Below are 12,297 nucleotides of genomic sequence, written 5' to 3'. Positions count from 1 at the left end.
TTTTATAAACATCTACAGATGTGTCCTTCATTACTTTCTCTATAAATCTGACATAAGATAAGATGAATGGTGCGATATTTTAAACAAACATTTAAAAACACAACATATACCTTCAATGGATGCCTCCTACGGAAGCTAATTATCAGCCATCCTTCGTCCATAGATTCGCAAGTTAAAAAATGTAAACGTCAACGCCATCCAGTAAAAAATTGTACACGTTAAACTTATCCATTTTTTTATGGGTAACGGATTGGGGGCATCCATTGTTCTCCATTGCACATAGACTCTAATGTTAAAAAACCTACATGTTTATCATATACGTTTTTTTATTTTTATTGGATGACTGTGACAAATGCACCTGACAAATGCCATCTCACGACCATCCGTTGCCCTGAGACTCCCATGTTAAAAAAAATATTCATTTAATGTATGTGTTTTATTATTGGAAGGCACAAGATTGTATTGAATTGGTATTATGACAAATTGTATAACTTAAACGACCCTCCGGTCATGGGATAACATTTTAAATATGATGGGGTTTATGGAGTAATATTACCTGGTGCCCTCCAATGTGCCCCTCTGCTGTGGAGCCTCTGTGCTGTCCCAAAATGGCTGCAGCGCTTCTTAGACTACAAGTCTGAGATACTCCAACTGTTCTTGGTTTGGACAGAGCTGATCATGTGATCATTTCCATCCATTCCGTGTCTTAGACTCGGTCTGAGAAGCGCTGTCACCATTTTGAGACAACACTGAGGGGACCCTAAAATGGCAGATCGATGTCATAGGGGTACAGCTGGAGGGCACCAGGTAATATTACTCCATATACCCCATCACAGTTATAATTTTGTCCACAGGGTCGCTTTAATGCAATTCAAGAAAAAGTAAGGGTGGACTCATCTGTATTTCATTCATGACAAGTTCTTTTTCAATTTTTACTTGCAATTTTCATACGCATGTTATACCTTAATATTCTAATTGTAGTATAAAGCAATAAAAACAAATAGCTCTGCGTTAAAAAAATGATTTCAAAAGGGCTCTATGAGATTAACATTAAAACAAACACCTAATGATAAACTACTTTGCAATTTAATTGAGATTTGGTGCTGTATGGCCAAAATATGCTCACCTATACCATTTAATCTCTGGATGAGCCATGTATTTTTATCTCTAAGTATTATCATATACATAGCTGGCCCATGGAGTGAGCTATGTACATAGAAATCAATATACTTGACTTAAATGTACAGATGTACAATAACTACCCATATTTTGCTATTTTCCAAGATCTTAGCTTGGTGGCTTAACCCCTTAGTGCCACAGCCATTTTTCATTGTTACGTTTTTCACTCCCCTCCTTCCAAGAACCATAACTTTTTTTTTCCGTAAACGAAGAAGTGCAAAGGATTATTTTATCTGGAAGGAGTTGTAGTTTCTATTGGTACTATTTAAAGTATCATATAATGTACTGGAAAAAAATATATTTGTGGGGTGGAATTGGAAAAAAACTGCGATTCCAAACTCCATTTTTTGGAATTTTGTTTTTGTGTCTTTCATTGTGCGGTAAAAACAACAACTTAACTTTATTGTGTTGGTCAATGCAATTATGGCTATACCAAATTTCTGTACTTTTTTTTATTATGTTTTACTACATTTACAAAGAAAAATCTATTTGTTAAAAAATAAATGTTTTTGTGTCGTCACATTCTGAAAGCTATTTTTTCGTCGATTGGCTTATTTTTTGCGGGATGAGCTGTAGTTTTAGTACCATGTACTAATACATACAACTTTTTGATCACTTTTTATGAAAAAAATGTAGCGCAAAAGTGACAAAAAAAACTGTGATTCTGGCATTTACTGTACGAGTTAAATAATGTTATATTGTAATAGTTTGGACTTTTACAGACACAGCGATACCAATTTTGTTTAATGTTTTTATTTTTTACATTACTTTAGAGGAAAAATTGAAAAAGTGGTGTTTTGTAATTTTTAGACACTACTGAAATCTTTGTTTAATTATTTTAACACTTTTTATTAGTCCCCCTAGGGGATATGATCCAGTGATTGTCAGATTGCTGTTCAATACACAGCAATACCAATCTATTTCAGTGTATTGCCATTTTTACAGGCTCCTATTAAGCCCTGCCAGAGGCAGGGGATGACAGGAGCAGAAAGAAGGCAGACCTGGAGGCCTTCATCAGGCCTCCAGGCTGCTGTGACAACCATCAGTAAACCCCAGTTGCGTTGCGGTTGGGCTGTCGGATGGGGCCCTTCCCCTCATTCTAACGGCTTAGAATCCGCGGTCGCTATTGACCGCGGCATCTAAGTGGTTAAACAGTCATGATCAGAGGTCACCTGACTCCATACTTCAACCCCTGCACCAGAACGTACGAAGACATCCTGGTGTAGCAAGGACATAATTTTAAAGATCTGTAAACGGCAAGGTTTAGTATGACATCAAGAGTTAGATAAAATTAACAGTAAATGTTTTTTCTCAGAGAACCCCTGTGTACAAAATAATCATAACTAAATTGGGTTAATATTGATTTTTTTTATAAAACTTTGTATCAGTGTGATTGGTGCACCTTTCTAATTACTTACACCGTGTTCCAAATTATTATGCACATTGGATTTAAGTGTCATAAACATTTAATTAGTAGTTTTTCAATGAAACTCATGGATGGTATTGTGTCTTAGGGCTCTTTGGATCATTGTAATCAATCTCAGACACCTGTGATAATTAGTTTGCCAGGTGTGCCCAATCAAAGGAAAACTACTTAAGAAGGACGTTCCACATTATTAAGCAGGCCACAGGTTTCAAGCAATATGGGAAATAAAAAGGATCTCTCTGCTGCCGAAAAGCGTGAAATAGTGCAATAACTTGGACAAGGTATGAAAACATTGGATATTTCAGGAAAACTTAAGGTGTGATCATCGTACTGTGAAAAGATTTGTGGCTGATTCACAGCACAGACGGGTTCGTTCAGATAAAGGCATAATGAGGAAGGTTTCTGCCAGACAAATTAATAGGATTAGGAGAGCAGCTGCTAAAATACCATTGCAAAGCAGCAAACATGTATTTGAAGCTGCTGGTGCCTCTGGAGTCCCGCGAACCTCAAGGTGTAGGATCCTCCAGAGGTTTGCAAGTGGGCCACCCCTAAACAATGCTCACAAGCAGAAATGGTTGCAGTGGGCTCAGAAATACATGAAGTCTAATTTTCAAACCGTGTTGTTTACTGATGAGTGCCGTGCAACCCTGGATTGTCCAGATGGATGGAGTAGTGGATGGTTGGTGAATGGCCACCATGTCCCAACAAGGCTGCGACGTCAGCAAGGAGGTGGAGAAGTCATGTTTTGGGCTGGAATCATGGGGAGAGAGCTGGTTGGCCCCTTTAGGATCCCTGACGGTGTGAAAATGACCTCTGCAAAGTAAGTAGAGTTTATGACTGACCACTTTCTTCCGTGGTACAAAAAGAAGAACCGTGCCTTCCGTAGCAAAATGATCTTCGTGCATGACAATGCACCATCTCATGCTGCAAAGAATACCTCTGTGTCATTGGCTGCTATGGGCATAAAAGGAGAGAAACTCATGGTGTGGCCCCCATGCTCCTCTGACATCAACCCTATTGAGAACCTTTGGAGCATCCTCAAGCAAAATATCTATGAGGGTGGGAGGCAGTTCACATCAAAACAGAAGCTCTGGGAGGCTATTCTGACATCCTGCAAAGATATTCAAGCAGAAACTGTCCAAATACTCACAAATTCAATGGATGCAAGAATTGTGAAGGTGATATCAAAGAAGGGGTCCTATGTTAACTTGCCTGTTAAGTTTTTTTTTATTGAAAGAGCTTTTGATTTCTGTAAATATGACCTCCTGATGCTGAAAATTCAACAAATTACCATTTTAGTTCTCTTTACAGCCTTTAAAATGTTTTGATCTCTGTTGTGCATAATAATTTGAAACAGTGCATTTTGAGTTTTTTACTCCTAAAAAAAAATCTGTTATCATTAGGAGATTTGTTCAATAAAATTTGCATTATACTCCAATGGTTGATGGCTTGAAGATTATACTGACTGTCATTTGCATCGACTATTTAGAAAAATCAGCGAAAAATAATATTTGCATAATAATTTGGAACGCGTAGGATTAAAAATGATTTTTACTTTTTAAGATAACGTTTTTTCGTATCCTGTATACACAGCAGCTGTATCTAGCGCTGAAACCTGTATCCTTCAGGTCATTGGTACTGACGGGTTCAGTGACAGCGGGTTCTTTGACATGCAGGATCCACCTGTTATTGATCATATCTAAGTTATGAACTTAATTGTGATCGATAACAGCTCGATCTCTGACACGCAGGACCCACTGTCCCTAAACCCGTCAGTCCGGCTAACCTGACGGATTCAGGTCTCAGCACAAGTTACAGCTACTCTGTATACAGGATACAAAGCAGCCGTATCTGAAAAAGTTAAAATATTTTTTCATAAAAAGTAACTGCAAAGTTGAACCGAACACACTGATGCACATTTTTTATATAAAAGATAGGGTGCACATAGCCTTTAAGCTTTAGTTGTATTTCATAATTTCTGTGATTTATGTTGCATAACTATGTAACATGTTAGTGATGTACATATTTAACCACAACATTCATTTAAGTTCTTCAGTTTTTACCCTGAGGTCTCCCCCATGTGCTGGAGGTGTGGTACCCAGGTAGGTGATCTCTTGCATACCCTTTGGAGCGGCCCCAGGCTGACTGCCTTCTGGGACAATGTCTGGCACTTCACCTCAAAGTTTACTGACTTCACACTCCCCAAGTCACCTGACTTTTTCCTGCTCCGTCTGTGTGACATCCCTATCGCTACATACAAAAAAATCGGTTGTACATCACTTAGTCAACATGGCCCGTGCCTGTATCCCAGCCCTGTGGAAACAAGTTGACCCACCTACAATGCGCCTTTGGATTCAGAAGATCCAGGAGGTGAAACGCATGGAGGAGCTTTATGGCCTCTCTAAGGGACACACATGAAAAATGTATGCGCTCCTGATTTCACTGGGTGAACTTTGAGAACTCACTTGAATACGTCTCATTGTTATCCTAAAGATGTACCCGGTATGGGGAAGATGTTTACTAGAAGGGTACTGAGGTACGCCCCCTTTCCCCTCCCCCACTCCACTTACCCTCTTTCTTCTTCTACCCCCTTCCATCCTTACCCCCTTTTTCTTCTTTTTTAATTCCTTCTTCAGGTTTCTCCCAGTACAATCTAAATGGACTAGTAAGCTGATTTGCATTGAAAAATATTCTAACTTTTATTGTTTTTCTTTTATGTTTGCATACTGCATTTGTATGTCAATAAGTTGTGTACTAGGTTTTGGCACTTCTATTACCTTTGCTAATAAAAAACAGAATAAAAAAAAACAACAACATTAATTTAAGTTCAGTAAATACTAAAAGAATCCGAAGACAAAACTTCAACTTAAAATAAATTAAAATTAGCATTCTATGATTTAGGAGTGCTCATGGCCTGAGGGGACTCCAAACTGTTCAAAGAATGGCCCTGCTCTCACCTAACAGTAGCTTTATTCCATTAAGAAAACAGCATATGATATGCAATGTTTAGGCTAGATTCTTCTCTCAAACATATGATCAAATCACTTGTGTTTTACATTTAATTACAAAACCGAATTTGCCTATAAGGCAACTAACCCTATTTACCACACTACTAACAGAAGTTATAGAATTGTTGCATTCACATAATTCCTAATAATGAAAATAACCTTTATTAAAGGCACAGAGCCTATATTCTAAAAGAAACCCATGAGACAAGAATCACTCATATAGATGTAATGGTCTCTGCTAACAGGAGAAGAATTAATATACTGTCTATACTAGAGGGAAGCATCTGCAGACCGCTATACCACAATTGATTCTAAGCTGACGATAAAATCATTCAAAAAAGCCCCATCAAAATGTTTTGCCAAGATGGCGTCCTCAGGGTTACAATGGCGACAGAAACATTCAACAAAGCCCCCCCCCCCGCAAATGTTTCACCGAGATGGCATCCTTGGGGGTACAATGGGGCAATTTAATTAGTATCACTTGTGTGGCGATCAAATAATACATCAGCATTGTCATGGTAATAATGTGAACAACCATTAACTGCTTCCCGACCGCCCACAGTATATTCACGTCGACACTTGCTGGGCTCTGTGCAGCGCCAACGTGAATTCACGGTGGGTGTTAAAAGCGCGATCCAGGTGTCTCAGAGTAGGATTGACACCAGGATCGCGCTGTTATCTCCTACCTCTGGTCCTGGAGACATGATCACATGGAAAGTTTGTTACTATAACAAACTGGAAAGTTTGTTGCTACAACAAACTTTCCCGGGGACCGATTGTGGGTGCTGAAATCAGTTATAAGGCAAAACTGGAGGCCATACAACAGCCCGGGTCTGCCATGCACGGCAGCCTATGAGAAACAGCCGGAGGCCGGTCCTCATAAGCTTCCTGTCAGTGTGACTCTTAGCGTATGTGCACACACACTAATTATGTCCGTAATTGACGGACGTATTTCGGCCGCAAGTCCCGGACCGAACACAGTTCAGGGAGCTGGGCTCATACTTATGTACGATGCTAGGAGTCCCTGCCTCGCTGCAGGACCACTGTCACGTACTGAAAACATGATTACAGTATGGGACAGTTGTCCTGCAGCGAGGCAGAGACTCCTAGCATCGTACATAAGTATGATGCTAGGAGCCCGGCTCCCTGCACTGTATTCGGTCCGGTACTTGCGGCCGAAATACGTCCGTCAATTACGGACGTAATTAGTGTGTGTGCACATACCCTCAGCATCACACTGACAGTTTATAATACGTTACACTAACTAGGTAGTGTAATGTATTATAGCAGCCATCAGTGCTGCTGATCTTCAAGTAAAACAAGTAAAAAGGTAAAAAAAAAGTAATAAAAATGTTTTATAAAAGTGTAAAAACAAGTTATAAGTTACAAAAGCAAAAAATGCTTTTTTTCCTATAATAAGTCTTTTATTATAGGAAAAAAATGAAAATGTTAAAAAAAAGTTCACATATTTGGTATCACCGCATTCACAACGACCCAAACTATAAAACTATAATATTATTTTTCCCGCACGGTGAACACCGCAAAAAAAAGAATTAAAAAACAATGTCAGAATCACTATTTTTTGGTCATCAACCCTCCCAAAATATAGAATAAAAAGTGATCAAAAAGTCGCATGTACCCCAAAATAGTACCAATAAAAACTACAACCCATCCCGCAAAAAAACAAGCCCTTACACAGCTTTCTTGACTAAAAAATAAAAAAGTTATGACTTATTGCATAAACGTCACAAAACATATAAAAACAATATACATATGTTATCGCTGTAATCGTATCGACCCGTAGAATAAAGTAAAATGTCATTTATAGCGCACAGTGAATATTGTAAAAAAAAGACAAAACACATTGTCAGAATTAGTTTTTTGCGACTTTGCTTGCCAAAAAAATCTACTAAAAAGTGATTAAAAAAAAATCACATGTCAAATGGTACCAATGAAAACGACAGATTGTTCCGCAACTAATAAGCCCTCAAACAGCTCCGGTGAAGAAAAAATAAAAAAAGTTCTGAGTCTCAGAATATAGCGACAGAAATTGTGCAGTGTACAAAAGCAGATAAGATCGGGCGCCATTTATCAATGCGACATCGGCCACATATCTGCGGATTATTATTTATTTACCCCATTATTATAACCTCTTATTATGTCCTGATGTACTCTGCCCAGTTTACACATACCCCCACATTATAAACTGAAATACCAGTTAAACCCCAAACAGAACAGTCACCAAGCATAATCTGCGCTCCAAAAGCCAAATGGTGCTCCCTCCCTTCTGAGCCCCACAGCGTGCCAAAACACCAGCTTACGTCCAGATATATGATATTTTATATCCGGGAGAACCCACTCAACATTGCCTGAGGTATTTGTCTTCAGTGGCAGAAACTGGGCACAACATATTGTGCATTAAAATAGCATATCAGTGGAAAATTTTAATTTTCACTTTGCACCATCCGCTGCGCATTAACGCCTTTGCGCACCACGACTTAATAGCATGTCGTGGTGCGGGGGGTTATATATGGAGTGGGCTCATGCACTGCGCCCGCTCCATATTCTGCAGGTGTCAGCTATGTATTACAGCTGACACCCGGGACTAATGGACAGGAACAGTGATTGCGCTGTTACAGGAGCCTGTAAAAATTATATTCTACTGCAATACATTAGTATTGCAGTGTATTGTACCAGTGACCTAATGATCGCTCGTTCCAGTCCCCTAAAGGGACTTTTGGGAGGTTTCCACTGTTTTGGTACCTCAGGGGCTTTGCAAATGCGACATGACACCCGAAAACCATTCCAGCTAAATTTGAGCTCCAAAAGCCAAATATTGTTCCTTCCCTTCTGAGTCCTGTCGTGGGTCCAAACAGCAGTTTATTACCACATATGGCGTATTGCTGTAATCAGGACAAAATGCTTTACAAATTTTGGGGTGATTTTTCTCCTTTATTTATTGTAAAAATTAAACATTTCTATGTTTTTTCAGAAAAAAGTAGATTTTCATTTTCACGGCCTAATTCCACTAAATTCACCCAAAAAAACTGGGGTCAAAATGCTAACTGCGCTTCAAAATCCAAATGTCGTTCCTTCCCTTCTGATCTCTGCCGTGGGTCCAAACAGCAGTTTAGCACCACATATGGGGTATTGCCGTAATCGGGATAAGTAGCTTTACAAGTTTTGGGGTGCTTTTTATTCTTTATTCCTTGCAAATATTTTTTTTTTAAATATTTTTCAGAATAAAAGTAGATTTTCACTTTTACAGACAAACTCCAATAAATATAGCAGAAGACCTGTAGGGTCAAGATGCTAACTATACCCCTAGATAAATTCCTTGAGGTGTGTAGTTTCCAAAACCGTGTCACTTTTGGGGGATTTCCACTGTTTTGGCACCACAAGACCTCTTCAAACCTGACATGGTGCCTAAAATATATTCTAAAAAAAGGAGGCCCCAAAATCCACTAGGTGCTCCTTTGCTTCTGAGGATGGTGTTTCAGTCCATTATCACACTAGAGCCACATGTGGAAAATTTCTATAAACTGCAGAATCTGGGCTATAAATATTGAGTTTCGTTTCTCTGGTAAAACCTTCTGTGTTACAGAAAAAATTGTATTACAAATTAATTTCAGCAAAAAAAAAAAAATATGTCAATTTCCCCTCTACTTTGCTTTAATTCCTGTGAAGCGCCTAAAGGGTTAAGACACTTTCTGAATGCTGTTTTGAATACTTTGAGAGGTGCAGTTTTTAAAATGGGTGATTTATGGGGTCCATCTAGTACATAAGGCCCTCAAAGCCGCTTCAGAACTGAACTAGTCCCTGTAAAAATAGCCTTTTCAGATTTTCTTGAAAATGTGAGAAATTGCTGCTAAAGTTCTAAGCCTTGTAACGTTCTAGAAAAATAAAATAATGTTAAAAAAACGATGCAACTATAAAGTAGACATATGGAATATGTGAAGTAGTAACTATTTTGTGTGGTATTACTATCTGTTTTACAACCAGATGCATTTAAAATGAGAAAGATCATAATTTTTGCAAATTTTCTCAAAATTTTTGTGTTTTTCACAAATAAGAAATGAATTTATTGACCAAATTTTTCCCCTAACATAAAGTACAATATGTCACGAGAAAACAATCTCAAAATCGCTTGGATAGGCAAAAGCATTCCAGAGTTATTACCACATAAATTGACACATGTCAGATTTGAAAAAATGGGGCTGGTCCTGAAGGCCAAAATGAGCTCGGTCCTGAAAGGGTTAAAACTAATGTTACAGTTGAATCTTAACATAACACAATATTAAAAAACTACCTATACTTTTACATCAAAATAAAATGAAAATAAAGATGTTTCTGGCGGGTGGATGTGACTGAGATGTTTCACACGTAAATTGGGTTCTATAATTATAACATGGGCATACTTATTTATTATGTGTTCATGAATTGATAATTGAATTGAGTATTTTTTTTTTATATTTATTCGCGTGGGCTTTCTGTGTAAACCCCCACCCTACTTGGGGGGCAAAGCATTGATACATACTATTCATAGATAGCATTGATTTTCTAGGTATTTTTGCTCTTTTCCTGTAGGTTATAACATATATATATATATATATATATATATATATATATATATGTATATATATATATATATATATATATAGTAATCAGCGCAACTGTGGATAACTTGTATTCCCGATTTAACTCATGAGGTTCAAGGGTCTATAACTTTTTATTATTTTTTTTTCTCTTTTTTTGTAAACTGTTTTTATTGTTTTTCAAACAAGGTTACATAAACGGTATTGAATACTTTTCTTAATCACAGAAATGCATAAAATACGTCTACCCAAAAATGACAAACCAATGATAGAATATTTTGCATGCCAAGTAAACAGAGTATAAAAAAATTATCCAGAAGATAAACATCAATTGCAACCATACTGTAATACTACAATAAATGTGTATACAAAAAAATCTGGTTATTTCAAAATACAATATAAGTACGGAATCTATAAGAAGTTATACATTTTATGAAAAAGAGAATTCAATGCAATTTATATACTATTAAAACCAGAGGGTGAACATAAAAACACCTACGTTAGGGGGATAGAGTGTAGGTGAAGAACCGATGGACAGAGGGGGGGGGGGATTATGTACCCAAAAACGAGAAAAGATTGTGAGATTTGTCCTGCCAGATTTTAAAGTATATTGATCAAGTAATAGAAAATCCTCTATAAACACTACAGTCACTCCAAATGGACTTAAATTTAATATGATTTTTAGTCTCCCAGTGCGCAAGTTCCTCAAGACGACAGATGCTATCAACCTTCAACTTCCATTCAGAAAGTGAGGGGGGGTGGGATGTTTTCCAAAATTTTGACAAGAGTATTCGGGCAGCTGCTAATAAATGTCTGGCCAGTCCAACATTTCCCTCCCTATTATCCTGGGGAAATAAATGTAAAAGGATGATTTCTTTATGAAATTGAAGTTTAGTTTTACAGACATTGTTAACTATACTTATTATTTCTTTGCAGAATGGAGTGACAATAGAGCAGGCCCACCACATATGAATATAAGTACCCTCATCACTTCCACATTTCCAACATGTAGCTGGGTAGGTGGGATCAATTCGATTAATTTTCTCAGGAGTCATATACCATCTGGTAAAGACTTTAAAGGCATTCTCTTGTATTATAACACACCTTGAATCCAACTTGGGAGCCAAGAACAAAGCATCAATTTGTGTATCTGTGAACTCCATGTCAAGGTCAGTCTCCCAAGCCTTAACATATGGCAAAAGTCTGGACTCTACATAGGAAACAGATAACAAATGCTTATATGTAGAGGAAATAATTTCAGTAGGAGGATGTTGGGCTAATATTAAAGACTCAAACCAAGTAGGTGACCTATTGACGTAAGGATGTTTGATGATGGCGCCCAGACGAGATCTAATTCTATCATAGAGTAGAAAACTCAAATAAGACAAGTCTAGAAGGGTACACATTTCCTAAAGTGAAGGAATGGAGCCAGACTCTAATAACATAGTGTAAGATCTCTTATTTTGCAAAATTGATATCGGCACCGCGCCATCACCCAAAATAGACGATGTAATAGGTAGATCACTAATTTGAAGAGTTGGCAAAGGGAAGGAGGAGAGAGGACATGAGAGATTTAACAATTTCCAAGTTAGAAAGGTGGCTTTCAACAAGGAATTATTTAGAATACCCGGGAGAGAAAGGCCAGTACAATTTAGAAGTAAGTATCTAAGCGGTAGCAGGGAAATGGATTCCTCTATTTTAATCTACAACTTTTGATATGGGTTTCTCATCCAATCTAAAACTCTACTCAACTGAACCACTTTATAATACAGAGAAGGGTCCGGTAAACCTATACCACCCCTACGATTAGTTCTCGAGAGTGTCCTAAAGGCAATCCTGTGTTTTTTGGATCTCCATATAAAAGAAGAGAATATTCTCCTAACAGAGATAAAAAATGAATTTGGAATGTTGAAAGGTAGTGTCTGGAATAGATACATAATTTTGGGCAAAATAATACATTTAAGCAGATTCTTCCTCCCTATAAATGAGGTAAATAGTATAATCCACCGTTCAATAATTTTTGGTATATCATGCAATAAAAGAACATAGTTTAATTTATATAAAGCTGAGTGATCTACAGCGATGTTAA

The sequence above is a fragment of the Rhinoderma darwinii genome, chromosome 2, assembly GCF_050947455.1.
Source record: "Rhinoderma darwinii isolate aRhiDar2 chromosome 2, aRhiDar2.hap1, whole genome shotgun sequence".
NCBI lineage: Eukaryota > Metazoa > Chordata > Amphibia > Anura > Rhinodermatidae > Rhinoderma > Rhinoderma darwinii.
This window is presented reverse-complemented; position numbering follows the sequence as displayed.